The sequence below is a fragment of the Halichoerus grypus genome, chromosome 6 (genome assembly GCF_964656455.1).
Source record: "Halichoerus grypus chromosome 6, mHalGry1.hap1.1, whole genome shotgun sequence".
NCBI lineage: Eukaryota > Metazoa > Chordata > Mammalia > Carnivora > Phocidae > Halichoerus > Halichoerus grypus.
The window spans coordinates 165,642,654-165,670,160 of NC_135717.1; the positions used below are offsets into that span (position 1 = coordinate 165,642,654).

General features: G+C 50.4%; 1 protein-coding gene across 4 annotated transcripts in view; it reads right to left on the reverse strand.

The window, feature by feature from the left end:
* Positions 1–26,093, reverse strand: part of LARGE1 (LARGE xylosyl- and glucuronyltransferase 1) — a 522,085-nt gene extending 495,992 nt beyond the window's left edge. The window contains exon 1 of one of the 4 annotated variants that reach the window (XM_036093490.2): positions 25,796–26,093. The gene's annotated coding sequence lies outside the window, so the exon portion shown is untranslated. Of the gene's footprint in view, positions 1–7,289; positions 7,374–23,229; positions 23,510–25,795 lie in introns of those variants that run through there. The other 3 variants (XM_036093487.2, XM_036093489.2, XM_078076520.1) reach the window with 3 other exon arrangements.
* Between the last annotated feature and the right edge of the window lie 1,414 nt (positions 26,094–27,507).

Genomic DNA, 27,507 nt, shown 5'->3' on the forward strand with positions numbered 1-27,507 from the left:
TCAGGCTCTCTGTGCTTCAACTCTCAAAAGCTTTTTGAACCAATCACCAGCTCAGGCTGTACACAGCACTCATGACGGGTAAGTCATCATGCCATTCACTCCAGCGGATCAAATCTCGGGTCCTACCCAGGAGATGACTGCAATCTACCACCACTCATCAACGGGCACTGCAGCTACGTGGGAAATGGCACACCCCAGATTTAACCACTAACTCCAGACAATAACAAAAAGCAGTCCATGCAGACATGAGCAGCTGACTTAGTAAGGCCTTTGGGGTGTGGATCCCCACCCCTCTCTCCCCTTCACTGTGTGTTGAGTAGCGATGAGATGATGGCACTAAAGATGAAGGGCTCCACCAAATCCATAGCAAACTATGAGCTTGCCTCACTGGGTCCCCGAATGGGGCTCCTGGAAGCCAGTCCTGTGGGCTGGACTCTATAAGACCAAGGCTATAAACAGAGTCTGCCTCTAAATGGGGAGGGGGGAGTGTGGTGGTGTTTGGGACCACGCCCCTACCCTTGGCCTCCGTCCACTTGACCCCCTGCCCAACCTCCCGCCACGTGGAGGGCCTCCTTGCAGTGTGCTGAATCTCAGCTGCATGTGCTCATCTCCTGGGGAGTTTTGGATGCCCCGTACCCAAGCTGCACCCCAAACCAGTTGAATCAAAATTTCTGGAGGTGGGGCCCAGACATCAGTAGATGTTAGAGCTCTCCAGATGATTCCAACATACAGCCAAGGCTGAGAACCACTTTGCACCCCTCATTCTGCCCACCAGGGCTGCCAAGCCCCACTGGAACCTCCCTTCCTGACCACCTGGTCTCCCTCCCTATTTCAGCTTGAGGGTTCAGCTGTGCCCTCTACCCCACATTGTCCCGCTGGGGTCCACCAGGAAGAAATTATCAGAAACCTCCACGTGGCCTGTGTGCAGCAACCCTATTTTCCAAGCAAAACTGGGACACAGGACCTGGCAGGAATACCCCCGTCCTCTTCCGAGGCAGTGAGCCCAGACAAGTTAGAGGACAGTTTCAGAGTTCTAATCCTGGTTGGGACACACACGCTCTCCGTGTGACCTTGGACAGGAAAATAAACCCCAGTGCATCTCAGCATGCTCCTGTGTAAATCAGGCTTCATGATATCCACCTCACCAGGGCTGATGGGAAGACACAAGGGGAATCATTAATCACGGGTCTGACAATACAGCAGGTGCTCAAAAAATGGCAACAGCTCTTATTGACTCGCTGCAAGGGAGCCAGTCCAAAAAGAGTTTAGATACCAAAACAGAGCATCTGGGACAGTTTCATGGTTTACGGGGACAACAAATGGGGCAGAATCTTTGAAATCAGAGCCACCCCAGAAAATCTGCTTACCTGCAGTTTGTAGAGTGAGCACTGTAACTGAGAGGCAAGAGATCAGGTTAAGCTACTGGCCAATGGGCAAGCAGGTGAGGGATGGAGAGAAGCAGTCACCTGCCCAGGTAAGCAGAGCTGGTACCCTGAGTCTCTGGCAAAGTCCCTCATTGCACGGAAAACTACTTTTCTTCCCGCCAACAGGGGCTGTGTCCCATCCCCTCAAACCACAAAACCAAAGGCGAGTCAGAAGGAACCAGAAGGGTGAAGTGGCTCTAACAATGAATGTAAGTGAACATAAACAGAAAATAGAAAGATCTGCACACTCCCAGTGGACAAGAAGGGAAGATGGAGGTTTGAAGGGACCAGGATGGATGGAAAACTAGAATGGAATAAATCCAGACCAAGTCTCCTGTGAGGCTCTGTATTAGTTGTCTATTGCTGTGTAACAAATCACCACCAAGTTGGTGGCTTGAAACCAGCACACATTCATTATCTCACGGTTTCTGCAGCTCGGGAGTCTGGCCACGGCTTAGCTGGGTCCTCTGCTTAGAGACACGCAAGGTTGTGCTCAAGGTGTCCACGGGGTGTCCTTCTGTGCAGGCTCTGGGGGAGGAGCCACCTACAGGCTCGCTCGAGTCCTTGTGCTGTAGGACAGGGGGGCGAGCCTCCTTGCTGGCTGCAGGCTGGGGGTTCACCACAGCTCCTGGCCATGTGGGTTTCCCCAGCATGCCGATTTCATCAAGCCAACAAGGAGAGCCTCTACAGCAAGTCAGCCGGCGAACACAGTCACAGAAGCAACATCCCATCACCCCTGCTGTGTCCTATTGCAAGATCCAAGTCCCACTCGTGCCATGTGCAAGGGATTACACAAGAGCATGAACATCGGCAGGTGGGGGCACAGAGAACCACTATTCTTTCCGCTGTGGTAAAATACACCTAACAAAATTTGCCACTGCGACCGTTTTTAAGTGTATAATTCAGTGAAATTAAATGCATTCCCGTTGTTGTGCAACCATCACCACCATCCACCTCTAGAGCTTTTTCATCTTCCCAAACTGAAACTCTGCAACCATCAAGGGCTAACCACCCATTCTCCTCTCTCCCCAGGCCCCAGCAACCACCATGCTTCCTGTCTCTATGGATTTGACTCCTCTGGGTACCTCATGTCAATGGAATCATAAAGACCCAAGAGCAACATAACAGTGTCAGCACCGCCTCGCCCTCAGGGAGGCCGTCACCCTGCTAGAATGTGCAAACAAAACGGTGTCTGCGGCACCCCACCTACAGGGGGGCACCCCACCTACAGGTGCCCAGGATGCTGACCACCGCCCATACCCATCCTTCGTGTGCTCCTGACCTTTACTGACCATTCTGCATTTTAAAGAAGTTTTTTTGCTGTCTGGGCTTCCTGTAATTAGATCCTTGTTCTCTCCCGGTATCCAGAAAAGCTCACAGTGAAAGCCAGTCTCTCCCAACACTGCCCTCGAGGCCACAGAGCAGCCTTCCCCACTGACCAGACCCGATGGCACAGCACCAGGAAAGGGGCTCAGAGACAGGACACTCGGGCTTAGAAAAGACTTGGGAGTCTCTTTTCTAGGCATTTCCCTCTATCTTTTGCTTCGGGAATTCTCTGCCCACACCGTAGCAGGTCAGGGGCAGTTTTGCCTGAAGAAGGCCAGTCCTCTGAGGAGCTCCCTTCCCCCAGGCCCCAGGAGGAAGCTGAAATGAAACCTCAGGTTGACTCGCTCACAACGAATGAACGAGACACATCTCTGCAAAGCAGCTGACCACCTCAATCAGAACACGTGCGGCCTTTAAGTCAAGCCTGTTCTTTTGGAAAACCTCCCACATCCACTTCTCTGCTTTTATTTTTTGGTACCCCAAAAGCTGTGAGCAGTAAACTCTCGTTGAGGGTTCATGAAAACCAAGTCCCCGGGATCTATTATTATGGGCAGACTAAGGGGTTCCTTCCTGCTGCCCCCGCATAGCAGGAGAAGAGAGAGGGAGGCAGGCCAGGTCTGCTCAGCCACCAAGTGAGCCCGGCTCTGGGGCAGGGGTTGGGCCTGACCGGAATACACTAGGGAGGCAAAGAAGTCCTTATCTCACTCCACCCCATCTCAGCCAGTGAAGGTGAAATCGGAGGGGGAATGCCAATGAAGCAGGGGATCTCCAGACAGCCAAAAATGTGGCGCTTTATTACGGAGTCTAAGTGACTACAAACAGGCCATTATCAAATCTCTTCAGTGACAAAGCTCTGTGTTGAAGGGGACAAATAAAAACAAGTACATTAAGCACAACAAATCACAGGGACCTGTCGTGGAGACCCATTATCCCTGGGGGATGAAGGGACTGTTCTCCTCCCTGCCTTCCAGCTATCGGATCCTGGTTTTCTCATCATTGTTTTAATATTGCAGCCGTTACTCTCTGTGCCATGAAGAGCCTGCTATTTCTCCGCAGTTCTGGGTGGCAAGGGCATAATTTGTTTTATGATTTGCTTGGGAGGGTAGCTGTTTTATATTCATCTTAAAAGATGCATTCAATAATCGTAGCAATGAGACCCCACTTAAAAAACAAGACCCAGCCCTGCTATTCCTTCCAGCATCAACGTGGCCACGGCTGGAGCAACCCAAAAGGTACCCAACCATTACCAGGAGGGCCAGGCCACTTCTTGGGGGGGTGGGGGGCGGGGACACCTGCCTGGTAACAGCCTCAGTCATGTTTAAAGAGCCACCGAATCATGTGGAAGGTAGCCTGGGCTGGGGGAAGGCAGCCAGAGGCTGGAAGTCAGGGGACCCAGGTTTCACCATTAAGTTGGTGTGACCTTGGACAGGTCCCTTGGACCTCCCGGGCATAAGTGTCCCCATCTGCCAGATAAACCAGTTGGTCCACACGTCTCTTTGGAGCCCCAAAGAGTCTGCATCTCTATAAGATGCAGAGGGAGGGTACAAGAGTCATCTTAAGACAAAACCAACCCACTGTGCAACTTTCAGACACACCTCCTACCCGTTCCTTCTCCCATTCACGTAGAAACCTTCCTCCCAGCCCCGTACTCCCTGAGAAGTTATTTTCCAGGACAGCTCATTGTAGATTCTGTAAACAAGTCCTCTCCCAATTTTATCCAGCAGGAAGTGGATGGGAGGTCTGGAAGGATCAAACTGGCTGGGCCAGCTCCCCACAGCAGGACCCATTTACGCTCTTCCCCATCAGAAGGGAACGAGGCAACAAACGCTCTCCACTCTTCTGCAAGATGGCTGCTGACACCTGCACGCGGCGTTGGGACACCAACAGTCCCTTCCGGCATTCCTGCTTCAATGACCACATCTAAATCCCGCCGTGAGAAGAACACTTCTTGCAATGTAAGGCTTCCAGGGGTGGCACCACGCGAGACAGCCAGGTAACAAAACTGATCCCAGGACTTCGTTGCCCACCAAGAGGCATAGACGTAAAACCTGCCCGACGGGGCCCAGCTCTCAAAATACTCTATAAAGGACTCAAATTCAGAAAAGGCAAAAAAAGTTACAAGCTCTCTCGTGTTAGAAACGGAGCTGGGTTTTACGGATCATCAAAGCCTGCTGAGCAGCCTCTTGGGAGTGAGAGAGGGGATTCCTTCTAACCAAGCGATGCCTCTGGCTTTGCAAAATTTGGTGTAACAACCCAATAAATACCAAGTGGAGTTAGATATATGGGAGCTTTTAGCCTCGAATACAGGTGGCAAATGTCAAAGGAAGTAGCTTTGTGCGTGAACAGGACAGAGAGCAGGGAGACAACGTGTCCCAGGCGCTATGGACCACAATGAACCACAGGCGGTAAGGAAGGAGAGCTCCATGCAAGCAGGGTCTCCTCACCCCAGCACCCAGCATAGCGCCTGGCAGACAGCAGATGATGCATGCTCTCTGAATGAGGGAGGGAAGGAAGGAAACCCAGCAAAGCCACATCGATGACCCACAGCCCCTGGAAACACTGACCCAGTTGATGGGAACGATGTCAAGATCTACTTAACAGAGAAGTGAGATCTCAGAGCAGCCTGAACACCTCCAAGAAAATATCTGGAGGTACATTTATCCAGACAGCAACCTATGCTAAGCTGTACATAAAAGGGAGTTAAAGACTCCAAAACCTTTCAATGTCTGGGGGTAAGGGTTTTGAAGGCTGTTTTCGTTTTGCAGCTTTTTTTTTTTTCTTACCACTGCAAGTTACTAAGACAAAGCAAAAAAGAAACAGGCTCTGAAAACATTCTTGGCCCGTGCCCCAGTGAACAAGAGTTGAATATCAAAATACAACTCACGAAAACAAACCAACAGAGCTACCACGGACTCCCATGCACGCCAGGAAAGATGCAAGAGTTGGGACGGATGTCTTGGGGGGATGTACCTCCACACTGTAGATCACAGGGCAGCAGTGAGTGGCCGGCAGGTCAGGACGAGGCAGGCGACAGCCGTCTCCGGACCCCCAGGGCGGCGCTCCCCCTTGCAAGTCCGCTGCCAACCTGCTCTGAGTTTCTGGCGATTGCACAGCTTGGGTCAAACATTCACACTCCCCAGAGGACTTTTAATGGAAAAATCACACCGAACATGTCATGTGCCAGATGCAAATGCTCACCGGGTACCAGAAACTAGGAATAAAACACATCTAACATCCAATAGGGCATTCTGCCATCCTCACTCCGGGGAGATAGTTTCTAGAGTGTTCTCTGACTCTGAGTGATTGTGTTCGATCCTTACGCGGGAGGTGGGAACAGATAATGGACCCTGTGAGGAGGAAGAATAAAGCTCGGGGAGCTATGGGCTGAGCTGTGTCCTCCCAAAAAGAGACGTCGAAGTCCTAAGCCCCAGGACCTCAGGATGTGACTGTATTTGGAAACAGAGTCTTTGGAGAAGATTCCAGTTAAAATGAGGTCCTTAGGGTGAGCCCTAATCGAATAGGACCGATGTCCTCACAAAACAGGGGAAATTTGGACACCGAGCTGTGCACAGAGGGCAGACGATGTGTCGACACGCCGGGAGCGGGCAGCCGTGTGACCAGAGTGGCGACAGCCAAGGACCACCAAGGATCCAGGCAAACCCCAGCAGCTGGAAGAGGCGAGGAAGGACTCTCCCCTAGAGTCAGCAGAGCGAGCACGGCCCTGCCGACACCCTCAGGTGGCTTGACTCTGGACTTCAAGACTCCAGAACTGTGCAACAACACACCCCTGCTGTCTCGGGCAACCCAGTTGCTGGTCCCCGGTCACAGCGGCCACAGGAAGCCTGTACAGAGGCGGTAAGCCCCCCACCCAAGGCTGAACTGGCGAGAGCAGCAAATAACAAGAAACCGTGCTCTGTCAAAACTTCTACCTCCTGGGTCCTAGACTCTCAGGGACTGTGACCGGCTTTCAATAAAGGCAACCTCTAAATCCATGACCCCAATGCACCCTGGCACATGAAGGGGCGCTCCGACGTGGATGGAGTTTTCAAAACTTCGCCCGCCTCCCAGGGGGTGCACAGGCGTTCGCTTCAACCACGTCCTGCAGCAGAGGGCTTGCCGAAGCATTACGTAGGGAAGTCTCTTGGATTGGAGGTAAGCAACATTTGGGCGAGGCATTTGGGGGGTTTTTGAGATGAGGAGATGACAATTTGACAAGTGGCTGCCCACTCCTCCCCCGCCATCTTTCAGCCACAATGTCCCACTGCGAACATCAGCAGACCAGACAACGAACACCCGAGCCACGTTAAAACGATAATTAGCGCGAGTGAGAACGGTACCCACCGCTCAGCGAGGAGAATCGCGGGCAGGCTTGTCATCTGTGGGGGGTTTAAAGATGAGCCCTGCGTGTGAACAGAAAGTAGTTTCTGAAACAACAACAGCCCTTTAGGGACTTGGGTCAAGTTGACTCATAAAGGCCCCCTCACTTGCAGACGTGGTTCCCTAAGACACAAAATAGAGGATGAGGAGATTCTCTCTTACCCCCACCAGGCCGGGCACCAGCAAAGCTCCAAGTCAAATAATCCACCTGCTCCAAGGGAAAGAGTACAGGAAACTGGCTTTGGCCAAGGGCGAATGGGAGAATCCTGCCTCCGGGCAGCCTCCGCCCTCACTCTCTAAGAAGTCCTAAAACTTGTTTCACAACCAAAGTCCACCCTCAGGGGATTTTGGGGAATTTGTTACTGAAACCAGAGCCACAGTGGCAGCTGCAGATAAGGAGGCAAAAGGTCCAGATCCCACCAGCCGATCCCAAGCATTGTTGGGAAACCCACAACCAGTTCTCATCCGTACACCGCCGTCTCTCGGCTTCTCCTAACGGGAAAAGTATACCCAAATAACAAACCGAGTCCAACTTACCACCCTGTAATGGTGGGTCTGCATTTGCATAGGTGAATCTGTTACTAATTTGCGTTTTCAACAAGGTGTATACATTAACATTATTTTTGAAACAATTGATGGTGTTATGGGCTGAATTCTGTCCGCCCACCCCCCCCCCACCGCCCCGTCCAACCCACCAAATTCATAAGTGGAAGTCTTAACCTCTGATACCCCAGAGACTGGCTGCATTTGGAGACAGGTTAAAGAGATGATAAGATTAAATGAGGTCATAGGGTGGGCGGGGGCCCTAATCCGGTATGACTGGTGTCCTCATAAGAAGAGGAGATTGGGACAAGACAGACATAGAGGGACCATGTGAAGACACAGAGAAACAATGGCCATCGACAAGCCAAGGAGAGAAGCCTCCAAAGATACAACCCTGCTGAGACCCTGATCTTGGACTTTCAGCCTCTAGGCCTGCAGGGCAATAAATGTGTTGTGTAACCCCCCCCACCCCATCCCCCCTCCGCCCCACCCCCATCTGTGGTCCTTTGTTACAGCAGCCCAAGCAAAGTGATGCACATGAAATTCTACATTTCTTAATTTCTTTTCTTTAATCACATAACTAATGGTCTTTAAAAAAAAAAAAATCACAAAATACACAACATCAGGGATTTTTTTTGGCCATTTCCTTAAAAGTCTTGAAATTACCGAAGCAGGGAACAAAAGGTACCACTAATGTCCCTGTGTCACTGGGCAGATGGGTATCATAACAGTGCAAGTATTGGCCGGTAGAGAGTGTAAGGGAAGCAGACCCAGGAGAATAAAAGGGTTTTAGAGAAGAGACTGATGGTCGGCTTGACAGGACTTTTAAGATCTTCGGGCTAATGTTCCCACTGAGCATTTGGGGGTTTCTGCTAGCCCACCTTCCCTTGGGAACCACTCCCTCCCCCACTCTCCGAGCAATTCAAAGAGGACTGATTGCTTCTCCCCTCCACCCGCTCCAGGGCTGTGGTCTCAACCCTTCTAACCAGATCATGACCAAGACTTCCACCACATCTCCTGGGGAAGAGATGCTCTCCCTCAGCTGCAATGGGGCGGTGGGCAGGACGTATGGCTGAGGACCATCCTGCCTTCCCATGGGGACACTGCTTGAGAATGAAGCCAACACACAAGAGAGCAGAGCCAATAGACAGGGCAATGACTTCTTGAGGAGTAGATCCAGGACAGCCTGATGCTTCCCTCTATTTTCAGTTACTTGAGCAGATAAAGTCCTTTTTTTTTTTTTTTTTTTTTCCAATATCAGTTGGTAGGGGTTTCTACCATTTATGTCTCCAACAGTCCTCACCGAGCCAAAGAGGCACTCTGGTATACATGATTATATATCCCACTTCATATATAAAAGTTTCATCAAAATTTGAAGTGTGTTTACATTTGACTAAAACCCATATAATTTCAAGGGTGCTTAATCAGGAGTGCAGTATATGAGCTTTAGGAGCTTTAGGATGTCCCTGACATTCTAAGGGGAAAAAAATATATATTTAGGTGCCTAAGGGTCTGTGGCAGAAACCAACTGAGGGATTGTCCACTCCAAACTTCAGTATCTTAGGGGGAAGTACAGTACAATGATCCAGCTTGTTTTGAATTCTGAAATTCGAAAAACTTGCACCACCTTGCCTATTCTTAGGCTGACATCTGAAGTTTTCATCATAAACTCATTTCTAAGGACAGAATTCCCGGCATATTATAAACAGTAACACTTTAAAATAAAACTTTCACATTTTTAAACAGAACCTAACCATCTGAGACCCATCATTCATTTTAAAAATTCAAGAGCAAGCTATGTTTTTGAGATCTGAAAAAATTTATGTCATTCCTTAGCACGAGAAAGGGGCCCAGGTGTCCTGTTTCTAACCCCAAATGTAAACAGTGTGAGAGAGCGTGCAAGGGGGCACCTGGTGGTGGTGCCTGCCCTAATTAGCAGAAGGTTCCCACCCACCCATTTCAAACAGTTCCTCTGTTTGGGGTCCCTCTGAAGGGTTTGATACTCAAGAGCAGCATACCAGAGGGACACTGGTGTTGGGTAAGTAAGAGATGCGCCTTTATAAACAGGGCGGCGGGGGTGGGAGGGATGACTGGGAAAATGGAAGGATGATCCACGGATCTGGGAGGGCTGGCCTTAGTCCAGTCAATTTCAGGGGAGGATCCATATGTGAGGCTGAAAATCTGAAAATTGATTCCGTTAAAACCATCCACACCTGTATCCTCCATGGAAGAGCTTCATTCATGTATCCCCAGGGGTATGTACATCCCAGTGTCAAGACACCTGGGCCAGTGGATTACGGGACAGAGGTTAAGAGGAAATGTTCTACAGACAGAACTGGGGTCCAGTCTCTGGCTTTACACGTGGGCAAAAACTCCATCTCTGCGCCTCAGTTTCCCCCATGGATCAAATGAACTGCACAGCTTAGTAGGATTAAAAGCCATCGTGCATGTAAAGCATATATCCTAAGCATTTAAGAGGGACTCAAGGGATGGTCGCTACAATTGTTATCCCCATTATTACTGTTACTGTTATTTTAAATACTGTGAAGTACAACTTGCTAAGGAAGAGTCCTCTCCTATCCCACTGATGGGCTCTCATCTCCTTTCCCAGGCAGAGGGCAAATTTCCAATGAGAGAAAGGAGCAAGGTGGACAGAAAGTTCCAGGAAAATGGCCTCAGGTGATGAGTGGATTAAGGTTTGCCATTATGTTCAGGGTCTCTGCAAGCTTTCTGAGAGCTCTGGACAGGTCTGGAAAGACAAAACCTGTGGCCCCCTCCTCTACCCCCCCGGGAGCCATCTGTCTCCTCATTTTGCCAAGCACAACCACCGAAAGTCAGAGGCGAAGAGCATGTAGGGAGGGATAGGGGAGAAAGAGGGGGGAAGCTCTAAATAATAACACAATTACAATCACTACTACTTACCGAGTGCTTTCTGTGTATGGCTCTGTCCTAAGCATTACACACACATTAACAGATTTAATGAGCTCAAAAATGCTGTTTCAATAGGAGTTATGGATAAATCCAAGCAGAAGAAAAAGGGGTATGTCAATAAGCAAGAGCCAGAGAAAGCATCCCTTGGTGTGCATTAAGTCAGACTACCACTGGAAAAGCAGCAGGGCTTCATGAACCATGAAAGCAACGTCGTGCCAAGTGCAAGTTTATAAAGTGCTGTGGTGCCTGGATCACACACACCCTCTGATAAGCCTGGGTTCATCTATCACTCTTCCGTGATTCGCTAAGCAAACCTATTCATGCAGCACCAACGTCTGGCTTACAAGGGCAGTGTGGTAATAACCCAAACGGACCTCACAAATACTAGAGGCAATCCTAAACATCCCACAGAAACACGCTGGTTATCTGAAGAAGCGTCTTCGGGCACTGGGGCTGAGCTTCCGTACAAAGTTAGCCGTCCTCCCCAGCGACTTCCCCATCACTGATGATCTCTCAATCCACCACAAGCACCACTCTGCAAAGGGTTCTCCAAAGGACATCTGATGGATGTGAAGCCCAGTAAACAGAAACCACGGTCAAAGACTCCATCAGCACCTAGGGACCAACAGTGTAGCCAGGAAGAATCAAACACTCACAGGGAAGAGCCGACCTTCTCCGTCAGGGTTTAAAACACCTAAGGGGAGAAGAAAGGGGAGGCTGAAGATCAGAGAAAATGGAGAGAGCAGAGAAATGGAAAGTTAAGGTAGCAGGGAGAAGAGGGTGTGGGGAGGATGGTGGCCACACAGCGACATCCAAGAAGGACAAGACAAGGGAAGCAGCGGGGAGACAAAGGTTCTTCAAGCTCTGCCCTGGCCAAACTTCACCATTCAGACTGGAGGGTGTAGAGAAAGGCAGGTCTCAGCCTGGAGAGGTGGCAAGGGTCCCTTCCCCACCTCCGCCAGCATGATCGCCATGCTGGTCACGGGCAAGGGGGCGTGCCCTCTTCCAACTCGGGAAACCCTGAGAAGCTAATCCACACACACGCATAACCCACGCGCTCCGGCAGCGCACTGGAGTCCTCAGGGTTCAACAAGAAAGGGTTTGTATTATTGCCTGGACAGCAAATGAAATCCAAAATAACCACCACTGTCACCGTGCAGGGAGCAGACAGCCTGGTCCAGGCGTGCGGTGAAACACTGAGGATCCCCCCGTCCTAAGAAGCACTCTTTACCGGAGGGCTCACGCTCTCTGGCAAGGCAGCCAGCCTAGAGCACGGGGAGGATGGCATGCAAAATGCAGAAGCAGAGGCCAGCACGGGGCACAGATGCAGTTCAGCATCCAGCATTGGGAAAACCTTGCAGAAAGGGCTACCTGAGCTGGGTTGTGCGGGAAAAACAGGGGTGGCCTAAGGCAGACAGAGGGAAAGAGCTTATCATGCAGAAGGAGAGGTATGTGCACAGCTTGGCAGGCTTGGGGGGAAATCACCAGTAAGAAAACAAAACAAAACAAAACAATGAGGTCGGGACTGGGGATGTGGCTGCAGAGAAAGGCAGGGGCCAGTTTATAATAAGCTTTATATGTCCTGATAAGGAAGTTGGAAGGGGGCGCCTGGGTGGCTCAGTCATTGGGTGTCTGCCTTCGGCTCAGGTCATGATCCCAGGGTCCCGGGATCGAGCCCCGCATCGGGCTCCCTGCTCAGTGGGAAGCCTGCTTCTCCCTCTCCCCCTGCTTGTGTTCCCTCTCTGGCAATATCTCTCTCTGTCAAATAAATAAATAAAATCTTTAAAAAAAAAAGAAAGTTGGAATTTTCCAGGGCCCAAGTGTAAGCCAGTGAGTGTAAATACACAGAACATTCTAGAAAAGCCCTTGTTCTTTAAAGATTAAAAATAAAGGCTCTCTTATCTATAAGGGATCAGGCTAGTCTATTTGAAAACCTCTGTTATCCAGAATGGCTTCCGCGGCAATTCTGAAAGGTGGGTACTGCTGTCTCCCAGCAAACCCATCCTCAGGCAGAGAAACACCAACAGTCCCGGGAAGCACAGCACAGCTTTACTTTTAAGGTAGATCGGGAGCCCAGATGTCAGAGCTCCAGCCGTTTTGCTCTCGGCCCACTGCAGCTGCTTTGGGAACCACTCATGAGGAAAAGAAGAATTGTCTCTATTCCGTCCCTTACTGGGTGTCATCCAAGGCTAGGAAAAAGGTTGTTCTATAACCCTGGGCTCGTTGGAACAAACCCCCCAGTAAAAGCAGCTCTGGAGAGTGCACTTTCACCCAAGCCCCATCCCCACGCCCAGCCACACCAAGGGAGAATGTGCTATTTCAAGAATTGCTGCTATTTTCAAGAGTAAACTTTTTCCAATGAGGCCGCTTTCCGGTGGGCAATGAAAACCATCTCAGAATTCTGTACCGATGATGGGGATTGGAGAAAAGTGCAGAAGCTCCTCTCAGCTTCCATCCCCACCGTACCCGTTCTAGCCCAGTGGTCTTCACAGCTTCGTGCATGAACTAAGGCAAAAGCCTGTTCAATGGCCTCCCAGCTTCCATCTCTCCCCACTCCAGTCTGACCCCAATACTGTTACTAGGCTCATCTTCCTAAAACAGAGCCTTTTTTTTCCCCTAAGATTTTATTTATTTATTTGAGATTGAAAGAGAGAGAGCATGAGCGGGCGGGGGCGGGGCAGGCAGAGGGAGAGGGTGAAGCAGGCTCTCCACTGAGCAGGGAGCCCAACCCAGGGCTCGATCCCAGGACCCTGGGATCATGACCTGAGCTGAAGGCAGATGCTTAACCGACTGAGCCCCCAGGCGCCCCTAAAACAGAGCTTTGAATACACCATCCTCCTGATCAGAAGTCACCCTGCCTTCCAAGAGCCCACAGCCCCCAACCTAGCTTGCCAAGTTCATCTCCAACTCCTTGCTAACAGAAACCCAAGCTGGCTTATCCTGTAATCCAGAAATACGTATTTGTCAACCTAACCCTTGACCTCCCCTGCAAATCTTCTGTTCAGATTTTAACCATCCTGCGTCCAAAGACCCAACTCAACTCCTACCTCCACCGAGTTTAAGCAGCTAAAGCAAACTCCCGCCTCTGATTTCCCATCCAGCTTCAATAATCCCCAACCATTCACTGCACTGCAGCATAGTTTCTATTCTTGCTCTGAACCTGTTCGTCTGAATCTTCCATTGTTGTTTAATTTATCACACATTCTTTAAATCTCTCCAACTATGTTTCTTGAGGGCAAGTGCAGCAGGCTTTCAATTTAATTTAATGAATGATTACTTTAGGATTCCTAAGTGCCAGGAGTGTAGCAAGACATACCCACAGGTACTCAGATGGGCTAACCTAGCCACAGTGCTTAAGGAGCTGACGCACAAGTGCGGGAATAAGAAAAGTATCTGGTTGGGGCACCTGGGTGGCTCAGTCGGTTAAGCCTCTGCCTTTGGCTCAGGTCATGATCCCAGGGTCCTGGGATCGAGCTCCGCATCGGGCTCCCTGCTCGGTGGGGAGCCTGCTTCTCCCTCTTCCTCTGCCTGCCCCTCCCCCTGCCTGTGCGTGCTCTCTCTCTCTCAAATAAATAAAACATTAAAAAAAAAAAAGTATCTGGACACTGACAAAGTCAAGCATTAGAAGACAAGCACAGTCTTCGGGGTTTGGGGGCAATGCCTCCTCCCACACTGTTCTTCCATCTCCTATTCACTAAGACCCAGATCGAATATTCTCTTCTTTGACTCCCTCAAGCATAATGCTACCCAACACACTGCGCCCACTGTCCTTCGTCCATGCCTTTATTAGCATCTACCTCCCTCACCAAGACAAGGCTACTGATGATGGCAGGTGATCTCATCTCTGGTCCCGATGTCAAGACGAGACCTGCACATCGTGACAGTTTAGTGAATGCTGGCTGAGAAGTGGTGGCTGAGTGGATGCTGAATGAGTGAAGGAAATGCCAACAAGGATATACGGAGTGCCCGGGGCCTGTAGGCAGGAGAGATGGTGACTGGACAGAGAAAGGACAGAGGATGGAGGAGTCTGATCCAAAAAAGGGAGAAGCAGTATCAGAACCAAGTGGGAAAACAAGGGCCATTTTTAGGCAATAGCCAAGAGGCCAGGACTAGAGAAGACCTGCAGAGTCCTAGGGCAGATGGCAAGCGTAGACAGCGGGGAAGCTAAGCTGACGGCCAGTGGAGACAGGTGGGGAAGCCAGGGCAAGGTCAGCACTGAGACCACACATTGAGCTGAGTCCTGGCCCCATGCTTCCTGGCTGTGTGACCCGGGCAAGCCTCAGCTTCCACACCCTGCAAGTGGGAGAGTAAGCGCGCCCACCACCTGGCGTGCTGAAAGGCTGAAATGGCACAAAATGATCCAATGGGAGAGAGCCTGGCACGAAGGAGGCGCTTGAGGAACATGCTTTTGGGTATGGAATAAGCTGACATAGAGAGACCAAGGGTAGGGAAAGGGCTGAGGACAGACACCTAGAAGTCACAGGTGTGAGAAGGCAGAGCCACGGGCCGCGTGGGGAGGTGGGGAAGCCCGGGTTCTGGTCCCGCCTCCTCTCTGCATCATTCTCTTTATCTCCCTGGCCTTAGTAGCCACAGCTATGAATGGAAGGCGTTGGTGCAATGGGACCCAAGGCGCCTCCAGCCCTGCAGTGTCTCCACAGGACAGCTCTGCCCCTGGGGCAGAGAATTCTGACATGGAAAAGCCCGGGGGGGGGGGGGTGATTCATGAAAACAGAGAACGAACAGATACCAAGATGGCAGTGGAGAGGTCTCCCAGAGGAGACAGAAGGCTCCAGCCTTCCCAGCTTTCCCAAGCCCTCCTCCTCCTCCCCCTCCTCCTCAAAGGGAGCCACACCCCTCAGCTCCCCCCAGGTCACTCCATAATCACCCTCCCCAGCACTGGGAAGAGCATCAGCAACAATCCACGCTTTTCCAGGCCACCCGGCAGGTACTCGACAGGCGTTAGGGCACGCCCATTCGTCTGGTGCCAGAAAAGTCAAAATCCCCACAAAGTGAGAGCAAAGGAAAGCGGCCATGCATGCCGGTACTGTACTCCCCCTGCCTTGTGACAAAGCCATCAGCGTTTGAACCACAACAATGACCCCAAAGAGAGTTCAGTTTGCTGACCTGAAATGTCCTTCACATTTTTAAAATAACATCTTCCTGGAGAGGCCTCAAGTCCGTACGTCCGCTGATACTCACGCGCCCTCCCTCTCCCGGCACGTCCCACCCCCCACCCCCCCCCCCAGCAGCACTGAGAACACGACCGCTTGTTCATTCAACAAACAAATCATTCTGTGTGGCCACACTCCTTATTTTGTGCAGACCTACTAAGCACGGGGCACCATGCCTGCAGGCAGGGGAAAAGCCCTACCTGCTGATTCACTCTGCCTGAACCTCCCTTGGCTCCTGCAACAACCAGGAAATGTCATTCCCAGATGAGCGCTCACATCAGTCAAGGAGGCTGGCATACTAAGGATGGACGCAACTGTTCTGGAAACAAAAGGGGGGAAGGGGTGTTTCCCAGGAGCCACAGAAATGTTAACCTTACTCAATAATAAATCGGTGACCGATGTATCCAAGGCAATCCCTAACCACACAATCACACTGGAGAGCCCAGGATTCCCTGCTGGATTTAAATGAAAAAAAGAAGGAAAAAAAAAAAAAAACAGGAAGAAAGAAATGCTCACATGTGTATGTTCTGCTCTAAATCCTCCTAAATTCTACTGCTTCTTCCATGGAAAAATCAGCAAGCCCCTTCTTCCCAGCTGGCCTTGGTACTTCAAAAAAGGACTATGTGAAAAGCAAACCTCTCCCTGTAGTCAGGGCTCCATCTCCATCTTCATTTGCTGCCCTTCCAAAGCGCAGCCCCATAATGTGACAAGAGAGGCTAAAATTACCGGTGATATGGCACTTTCTTTTTTTTTTTTTTTTTTTATTTTTTTTATTTTAAAGATTTTTATTTATTTATTTGAGACAGAGAGAATGAGAGAGAGAGAGCATGTGAGAGGGGGGAGGATCAGAGGGAGAAGCAGGCTCCCTGCCGAGCAGGGAGCCCGATGCGGGACTCGATCCAGGGACTCCAGGATCATGACCTGAGCCGAAGGCAGTCGCTTAACCAACTGAGCCACCCAGGCGCCCGATATGGCACTTTCCATTCCAGCCCCAGCCTGTGATTATCTACAACTCCAGGTTGCCCCAAATTACCTCTGGAGCCTCAAACGCCTTACATTTTATTTCATTCCTAGAACAAATTCCTTTCTGGAAACTTTCATAAGAGATAAAGGAACAAAAACCGAAAAAGCCCTAGATATCTCAGTCGCAGCGAAGGAAGAGCCAGTAGGCTAGCATGCTTCTGAACATCTCCTACGTTTATCACCTCTCCTGTATACCTAGGCAGAAGCCAATTAATTCATGTCTCCGCAATTATGAAAACTCAGAATCCTAGAAATTCTTGCCTAATTTATTTTTTTAATTTTTTTAAAGGATTTTATTTATTTATTTGAGAAAGAGAGAGAGAGCGTGCAGGAGTGGTGGAGAGGGGCAGAGGGAGAGGGAGATGCAGACTCCCCGCTGAGCAGGGAGCATGAGCAGTGAGACCCCAGGACCCTGAAATCAGGACCTGAGCCGAAGGCAGACGTTTAACCGACTGAGACACCCAGGAGCCCGTTACCTAATTTACTTTTTAAACCACTTCTGTTCTTGATATATTCTTAGAGGCAGAACCTCAGTGGGAGCGGTTAAGGAACTCAGACAGGTGTGTAGTTAGGACTGCTACCTCCAGGAAGAACAGCAGTTAAACAAGTAAATCTGCCCTCAAGTAACTGGGTTAGTAAGGGAACAGTAGGTGCTGGTTAGTGGTTATGAAAGTTGATATAACTACCAGACTTCTTTCAGTAATACAATTCCATATTAGGGTCCCTGGCAGGTGAACATAGGGAGTTATATGTTAAAACATTTGAAGTTTGTATTAAAAAATCCTTGGTGTCACGTAACAGATAAGGCTCCCAAAAGCATCCATCATGATTGTCTTAATCAAATAATTTGAAATACAATAAAGGAACTAGCTATTAAAAAGAGCCTTTTATGAATCCCTTTTGTAAAATAAAAATCTTTTGTACCCCAATTACTTGTCTTAAAGTGTTTGCCTTTAAAATCAAATTTTATAAGCCAAATTCTGCTAAAATAGAGCACTCCGATACTTAGCATCAATATCGAAATAATAATTTTTTAAAAAGTCGTATTTACATTGCACTCACTTTGAATCTCCTCTTTCCAATAAGCACTGCCCTCTATAGCCAGGAAATCAATGCCTGAGTAGAGAGAACCCTTCTTTCTAGAACACAAATGTGGAGGCATAAAATTAAATTGGTTTTCATTTTTCCCAACTTGTGCATCTACACGGATTGCTTTTCTGCATCCATTTTTCTTCTAAACATCCCTCCCTCATACTCACCCAAGAGCTTGTCTACAAGGTAAATGGCACACACACCCCCCACCATGGGGCAAATGAAAGGGCTCCCCTTTCCACGGTAGAGTCCAGACTTTGCAAAATCCCCAAGGGTCAACTGGAGACAATCAAAATTTTCAGCATTGCTTTTTATCACAACATACTTAATTCTCAAGTAGTTCTCAAAGAATAGGTAACATCAAAACCAAGTTGCTTTCATATTACTTAAGAAATTAGCAGGCAAGTCCAGATGCTTATGTGTGAACGACCTAATATATCAGAGAGAGAGATCAGAGAATCTACAAGCAACACAGCAAAGACTTCACGCTTCTTTTCTTCAGCATTGTCTACCCATGGTGTTTTATATTTCAAGATAGAGTACACCTTTGAACTGGTCAGGCCTCTTCCCATTTCAGAGCTAGAAATCTTAAATAGTCGGAGCTTTGCCACTAACTTAGGCAAACCCATTCCCTCTCTGGGCCCTAAATTCCTAGCTGCAAGGTACAGAACTGATGTATAGAGACAATGCCTGAAGCCCAGAGAGGTCAAGCAGTATTCTAATGTCACACAGCAAGTTTGCAACAGATGATGCAAGACTAGACCCAGATCTCCTGATTTTACTTAAATCACCCTGCCTCCCACTCAACACAGGTAAAGATGATACAGGCAAAACACACACACAGGCTTCTTTTCCCTCCATTCTCTGGCTCCTATATCTGAAAAAAATCTAAATATATTTTGCCCTGGGGCTCACTGCTGCAACTGTGATTTTCCTTTCTCCCTAACATCCTCCAGCAGTTACACTGTTGCTTTTCTTCTTCACTATACAGTTTGCTCATCCAACAACACACACACACATACACAAACACGTATGCACACAGGCATGCACACACACTCGTCCTCATTATTAAACTCTTCCTTTTCCAACAGCAAAGAAAGTTTAGGCCAGAACTGAACTGACTCAAATACTAGAACCTTGTTCTAGTGCTAAACGTGGCCATAACTCTACCGAGAAGCCCATCTGACACAATGGAATTTGTTCTCAGAGAGAAGGACTTTTCCCCCATACTGTATCATTTGTCAAGTAACATCGTCATTTCTCCCACTGCTGCATAATCACATAATGAAAGCCCCAGATGGAATGCACGTACACAAGAGGGCAGACTTAAGGTTGATAAGGGACCCTTTACTTGCATTCTAACAGTTTTTTTAAAGAACAGGCAAAGTGCTCAATGTAGAAGGATAAAGGACAAAAAAAGAAAATTCCTTTTCCTGTTTTTATTGTGGGATAATCAACTGGTACTCTGGGATCTTATCCAGAAACCATTCTTGTCACCATTTTAATACAGGGAGCATGAAGCTAGTCCCCAGCGTGGAATCCTATTAAATTATCTCCCTTCTAACACCAGGCTTCCCCTCTCCCAGAACACCTTCCAGCCACATTAACTAATGACTGTTCTCCATACACAGTACATACTTTAAGGTTTCCATGCTGTTCTTTCTAGCTGGGACTCCCTTCCCTTCTACTCCTCTGGCAAACTCAAACTCATCCTTTGCACAAACCTATAAAACAGCACTTAGCTCATGATAATGGTTCGTCCCCTGGACTTCTGCTTCCCTGAACGAAATGTGAAACCTCTGCAGCCTCCAAGTGGAGCATGGCATCTGCCACATAATAGATGTTCAATTATTATTTGAGTTAAAAGGAGAAACGTTTTCTAAAATACATTTGCTTATGTTGTAAGTTTACTGGCTGCCGCCTACTGCCCTCCAAGGGTCGATGTGGTCAGAGAGGAAGGGAGTGCCCGCGGACCTCTCAATGTCAAATGCGCTGGAGGAGAGCCGCAAAGCCTCAGCACCACCCGCGGATCCTGTGAGCTGGCTGTATTGCTCAAGGGTGTCAGTGGCTGGGTGCCTGGAGCCCTCAGTCCCCTGGGACTTACTTACCCCGACCCCCGGCCCCCGATCTTGCGTGCTCCCTACTCTCTGAGAACTCTGGCTCAAAGATGCCTTCCCATTATTCACAGACCCTAAGGAAGACCAGAATACTGCCTCAGCTTCTTACTCTCCCTCTGCCACCTGGCTTCCCTGAAAGTCACAAGACTTCATTCATGCCTTAGGACCAGGTATATATCTTTTCCAAGACCAGTTTTCACCAGTTGATGCTCAATGACAAATTTAATAGTATTTTCCTGCTCCAATCTCTCACCCCTTGGCTATACTGTGCCTATGAGAAACAACTATAAAGCTTTAATAGCAGAAATAAAGCTTTATGCTGACAGTTTTCCTTAGACCACAACAATAGCTCCCTTCAAACTACCTAAATATGCACTACACATATGGATAAAAAATCACAAATGTGGTCTACCAGACCCCAGAGTTCAGGAAAATGTAAAAACTCACATAGGTTCACAAGTTCCAAACACTGAGTCTAATTCCATATGCTGAGTTGGGGCTTTTAGAAAACTGTGAGTCTCAAATCTTGGTGACATTTGCTTTCTTTGGTGCCAGTATTCTGAGCAGGGTAATCTCTTCTTGGACTCTGCCTCTCACCTTTTTTGCCTGCCCACCTCTGGAGTCAGCTTTGATAAGACTTGGCCACATGGATAAGGTAAGCCTGGGCAATGGGGCTTTGTTCTTCAGCAAAATAGAATTATCTTCCAATTCTGCTGGAAGAAACCTAGACGCTAATGACTTAATGCTGTTAAAAGAGTAGAGAGCATCTGAGACAAAAGTGCAAACCAGACTGTCGAAGGTTATATGTGTAAAAATACAAGGTATGTATTTTTAAGGGATGACAGTAAGAAATTTCAAGTTTGATGGAGTTGATTCTAGACTCCATTTAGGATGGATGATTTTATGGGATTTTTATGAAGACTGCAGGTGACATGCAGTCCAAAACCAAAAAAAAAAAAAAAAAAAGGCAGTTCTGATCACAAACCCTCAGGGAACACAAAGTTAGCATGGTCTAATGCCCAAAGGATGGAGTTTGCAGGAAGTTCTATCTCCTGAAATGTATAGCCCTCGTATACTCAGAACTTTGCAGTTAACCAGTCCTGACTTGTCGAAATGACACTTTAGATGTGATGAGACCCATCATTCAGCATTTGGAATCCACTCATTCATGCAAGCATACATCAGGTACCAAAAAGTCAAGTTCAGGAGCCTAAAGATAAACCACAGCCTTTTGTAACGTGGGTCCTTGTGTTTTCTTCCTTGGTGGTAGAACAGAAGACTAGTCCCCCTAGTGTCCCGCTACTGTAAGTGGCTGAAGGATGGAGATGCTCCTGCATTCTGCATCCACATTAATCCACAGCTCAGGAACCCAGAACCCCAAGGAAACCTTCACATCTCCCCAAAGAGATGGAAGCTCTCTGGGACTTAGGAGGAGACCGGAAAACCTGACCTGTCATTTCCAAGGCCCTTATATCGGGTTTAAAAGCCAATGTGATCTGCATTACCTCACACTAAAAAGTTAACCCACTAGCCAGCATGCTTCACTACGTGAAGGAAAAGAACCCACACTTGTCAGTGGATGACTGCCCACTCCAGAGTGATCCAACATTTGCTTTGAACACCTCTCTATCCGACTGGGCAGATTTGTTTCCTGTCCTTGCCACTACTTGAAAACCCACTAACACCTAAATCTTGACAACTTCTGCCTCTCTGTTCCAATTAGTTTTCTTCCTGGTGTGGAATTAACAGGGCCAGCCTCGATAAACGTGTGTTCTCCTCAAACAATTTTCACTGAAGTAAAACACTCCTGAAATATAAAGGTATACTAAGATGTGTGAAACCTTAAAGCCAGGTTTTGTTTTGTTTTGTTTTGTTTTTTATCCCCAGTGAGGACTCATGCCCGTGAGTAATTCATTCATGTCACCCATTTGTGAGAGATGCGAAAAGAAAACACCACTTATTCCTTTCCTAATTTAGAACTTTCCCTTAAGTCTACCAAAGCTGACTCCTGGGGAGGGAAGACAAGCGAGGTAAGGAGAAAAATGAGCCTGAAGTGACTGCATCCACGGAGTGAATAAGCACTTTGGGTTTCCACCTGTCAGAGACGGACCGATCTGCATTTAGGGGAGGTGACCGCCCCACCTCATACCCCCCAAGAAGGAAGCAGGAGCCTGAGTGCTCTCTTGGGGAACTTACATAAGACCCTGTAAAACTTCCTGTGACATTCACAGAAAATGTAAGCTGCTATTTTGCTCCCTCAGGAGATCATTTTAATGGACTGAGCGACAAAATTCACAGATTCGGAATTCAACAGAAACCTGCTCAACCGAGGTACACCAGCTCAGGGACGAGAAAAATCCATCCCCATTAAACAGGGTCACCCGGGGGATGGATTCAATGTAAGAGAGACAATCTGTTCCCTCCTAAGTGACCCATTTAAAATCAGATTGTTCCAGGGAAATCTCAAAGGTTTAATAAATTTTAAACTCGCAAGGACAGCCTTGTAGGACTGAGGTTCCTTAAAAAGGAAAATGTTAAAGAAGGTAATAGAGCAATAAACAAAATAACTTAAGGATGCACGAACTTTGGAGTCAGTCACTGCACCCTTCAGCAACAGAGACAGTCACAGGAATGCCTGGATCGCCATACACTGATCTCTCATCATAAGCAGCTTTGTCTAACAGGACGGCCACTCTGCTTAGGTTTCCTCTCTACAGAGAGCGCTGCCATCCAACCACTCTGTCCTATAGAGGGACAAAAAGCTCTGGCTACTCACCCTAAATCGCCTTGACTCTCTACCACAAGGAGCAAAGAAAAGTTCTTTACAGCATCACACCAGGAAAGGCAGGTAAAGATCACCCAAGAGGGACAGCGAAAAACACAGCAGGATCCCCAAAGTACAGGTGCCCACAGCTAACAAGCTGCGGGGACTGGGGGGGTGGGGGTGCGAGATTCGGGCACACCACCTCCCGGTGTGGACGGGAAACTCCTCCTTGCTTGCCCCCGGTTAGCAGCCTCTGTGCCTAGGAGCGGGGCAGTCCCTGAGAAGGGTCCTGGGGACATCAGAGACTTGTGGACTTGCACCTCCGGCCTGTCCAGGGCTCCTGACCCAGGAGCTGAGGGTGTGCCCTCACCGGGGATACCAGCTACAGGTTCGGAGAACTTGTCCGGCGCCGCTCACCAGGGCGCCCCCACCGAGGCTCTCAAGCACCCCCGGGCTCTTACCTTGGCCGTGACTGCCGCCAAACACAGAGAGACCGCGGAAGAGCTGGGTGGCGTGGCGGCCCCGCCGCCGCCGCCTACAAGGCGCAGGGGGTCCGGGTCGGGGTCCCAGCAGGCGCTGCCCTAGTTCAAGCGGCGGTGCCAAGCGCAGACTTCGGGGCGGCCCCCGGCTCCAAACGCTGCGGGGAGGGTCCGGGCCGCCCAAGCTGAGCACTGTCCCTTCTTTCTCTCCCTCCGGCGCCGCTGCCTGGAGCTGCTCCCTGCCCCAAGGACTCTTCCGAGCCGGGGGCGCCCCGCATGGGCAGGGGCCTGCGTCCGCCACGGGCTGGGTCCGGGAAGGGGGCGCTGGGGAGAGACGCGGGGCGGCCGCCGGGGCCGGCTCCACCTCCCGTGCTCCCCGCCGCTTCGCCCCTTCAGGGCAGGGCCTGCCCGCTCCCGGCCCCGCGAGGCGAGCGCGGCCGCGCCCCCAGCTTCGGGCGCCGGGGCTCCGCGCGGCGGCGGGGCAGCGGCAGTCCGACCGGGCCGGACGCCGAGCGCGGCGGCGGAGAGGCTGCAGCCGGCCGCGGCGCCCCCTCCCCCCGGGCCTGCGCCGCCCGCCCGCCCGCGGCTCCGCGGGAAGGAGCGCTGGAGAGGGCCTCGCCCCGGCCTGGGGCGCGGGGCCGGGGGCGCGGGGCCGGGGGAGGCGCCCCGGGAAGGTCACCGGAGCGGAGGCGGGGCGCAGCGCGGTGGGTGCGGGGAGCCGAGGCGGGCGGCCCCGCTGCCGCCGGGAGCGCTCGCCGGCCTCGGCCGCCGCCGCCGCCTCCGAGACTCGCCGGCTTCCCCGAGCGCCCGGCGCTCGGAGCTGGGCGGCCGCTGCAGCCGCCGCCGGCAGCCGGGCGCCGCTGGCCGGAGCCGGCGCGCGATCCCCGCCTCCCGCGCCTGGCCAGGCGGGGGCCGCCGCGCGGGGGCCGGCGGGGGGGCGGGCGGGCGGGCGCTGGGGTCCGGGCTCCGGGCTGGCCCCGCCGCCGCGTGCCCAGAACGCCGGGCTCGCTCAGCAGCTGCAGTGACTGTGTGTCTGTGTCATGTCTGTGCAGCTGGGGGGGACCGCGAGCCCGGGCCGGGCTCCGGGCGGGGGCGGAGCCAGCGCGCGCCTCGGCGCCCGCCTCCACCCCGTGACGGCGCGGCCGGCCAATGGCAGGCGCCGCAGTCGCACGGATTGAGAGGCCACCCCCGCCTGGGCTCCGCCCCCTCGCGCGAGGCTCCTCCCTTCTACTTCTCCAGCTCGCTCGCACGCGGGTGGAAGCAACACCCGGAGCCGGGATCCCGGCCGGGGTCCGGATGAAAGGGTGCAAGCTGGGAGCTCCCCGCCCTTCTCCCCCCACCCCGGCGGCTCCCGGCCGCCTCAGGCTTGGCCAGCCTCGCGGAAAGAGGGGGAAGGGAAGAGGGACGGGTCCGCAGCTGCCGCTGTCTAGACGCCGGCAGGCTCGCAGGGCCGTGCAGCCTGTCCACTCCCCCTTGTACAAAACCGCCGTCGTGGGAAGTAGGAAGTTTCCCCGCCTCCACTTCTACTCGGGTCGCCGCTTCTCTCCGAGGTGGGCAGGGTATGGGGCAGCCTGAGGCTGCGAGGAGCCACGATGAAGGGCTTTGACAGCATTCTTTGCGGCTCTGTATCCAAGAATCCGGTCCAAGGCTCCCTGTTCTTTCGGGAAAACTGCATTTCTTTGCCCCCCACACACACACCCATGCACGCACAACACGCCCCTCCCCGTTCCGATTTCATTCTTGCTCTCCTTCCCGGCACACGAGCCCCGCGTGCGACATCCCACTGAATGGACTTCCAGCTTCCCAGCCCTAAAGCCGAGAGTGGGGCGCCGAGAGTCCTCCGAAGCTACGAAGCTACGGAAGGAGTGGATGAAATCGGCTGGGCAAAGGGGGCGGGGGTGTGACAATGGATGGAAGGAGGAGGCCTGGAGAGAAAAACCCAAAGGAGGGGAGAACAGGCGGGAGAGAAGGATGCAGAGGGATGGGCAACTCTGACTGGGAGACCAGAGCTCCGGCGCGCGATCCAGCTCCCGGGTTTTTCCTCAGCTCGTCCCAGGGCTTCTGGGGTCCCCTTCCCTCCCGGGTCCCCACCCCTCCCCGGCCCGGCGGGCGCCGGGTCCCAGCCTCGCCTCCGCGTGCCTCTCTCTCTTTCTCGGCCCTAGGGCTTAGATGAGGCAACGGGAAGCCCACCTTACTCTTGGAAGGGGCAGGGAAAGGATGCAAAAGCAGAGATAAAGTGCAAGGCGGGGGGGGGGGGGGTTGCATAAGGAAAGGACGCCGAGCTTGGGCTGCGGTACCGACCACACTCCCCAGAGGTCAGGCTGGGGGCCCAAGGGTTTCGGAGGTTTGGTCCCTCACTCCGCTCGGGACCTGGCTCCCGCCAAGTAACCCCGCTCTCGGCCTTCAGCTCGACCCAGCCGGGACCCTTCCGCCATGCCCTCCCTTCCTTCCAGTCTCTTTAGGCAACGACCCCCCCGCCCCAATACCCCCCGCCCCCACCCCTCGTGCACCACCACCCGCTCTTCCCCAGCTCCGGAGCGCTGTTTACCTAATCTCAGCGGCAGACCGAGCAGAGAATGCAAAAAAAGAAGGTAGCGGTTACACAGCAGCGTCCCCGGCGAAGAAGTAAAAAACGCTTGCTCTGGAGCTTCAGGATAAGTTCACTGTGAAGCTGGGGTCCTGCTGCCTTATCTCCGCGGGGCTGAGTCTCACCCTTCAGGTTTGCAGGGATAGGAGATCGTATCTGGTTTTGATGTCACTACCGTCTCTGAGAAGAGCGTTATATGATAAAATATTATCTAATATCCTAGAGACCATTAAAGTGTCAAAGTTTAATGCCAATCCTTTTAGCTCGAATGCTGCTCGGTTCTTCCTCTGACGTGCAGCTCTGTTCTAGAACGCGCTGAAAACAAGGAGATCATTTTTATTTTTTGCGGGTCGACCGTCCTTCCTACTCTTCCTCCTCCCCTACTCCAACCCCCGCCCTGGAACCGGGTAAAGTTAAAGCAAGAATTTGGGCTTGCTTTTTATTCATTGCATTGCTTCACTTCGTTAGTGGTGTAAAATGCATTATTACAATACATTAGCATATTAATAATGGTAATGTGACTGAGGAAGGGGAGGGAGACCTGAAATTTACAAGCAAAGGAGAAATAATGGAATAATATCAGAAACTAACTAAAAGATAAGCATCTGGTAAAGAAACATCTCAATTATAATTACCGAAGGGTAGTGCATTGTCTAGATTGGATTTTAGAAAGAAAAATATGACCATAGTGAGAGAGGGAGCAATATTCACTCTGGTCAATAAGATACACTGAAGACATATTTCATTATTAGAGGATCTCACAAAAATTACTTGCATCAGTCAATAGGCACCTTAATGCATAAAGCTTTGCTCTATCAGTTCAGTATTGCAGTGTTTGAAGTCGGTGGCATATCTAATGTTCTAAATGATAGGAATGTTGTCAGAGTGAAATATTCCACAAACGGAGCCCTTCTGTTAGTTAATATCATGTGAAGCCCCACATAAAAAGAATCCCTTTGCCCCACCAATGGGATGGATAGGTGCATGTGTGTATGTATAAAGCCTAAGGTAAGATGTACTTACCTATGAATTATAGCCCTTTGACACAAACCAGGATATAAATGTCTTAAAAGGATTTCAGCTATGACATAATATAGTATGAGAAATGCAGAATAAAATATGTAAGGTGATATATCTGTTATTTCTAAAGATTCTGCACTGCTTTTGCTAAGAACTGAGAAGTGAAAAAATATTGAGCCCTTTAAACTAACCGTTATCTATTTCTCTCCACACACTTATTGCACCTGTCACAGGAGAAATTCAGAAAGGTCTTTTTTTTTTTTTAATCAGGGTCAAGGAGACCTAATCCTAAAAAAAACAAAACAAAACAAAACAAAACTGTCTTAAAACAGCCACTAGGGGGCCCTAAAGGCATCTCAAAGAGGAAGCCGGAAACCTGCTCTCACCTCCGTTTTTCCTGGTCTCATTTTCTGTGAACCTCAAGGAACTGGAATGGAATAAGAACATGATGCAAAGTCTGGAGGAAGATTGGATTTTACATTTTAAAACACCAGAGTCCCCCCCCCCAATAAAATTAAATTAAGTTAAATACAAAATAAAATAAAATATTTCAAAAAATTAAGAAATAAAAGACCAGAGTCCCGTTTTCCGAATTCTTGTCTTGCCTCCAAAAATAATAATAATAATAATAACAATAATAATAATAATAATAA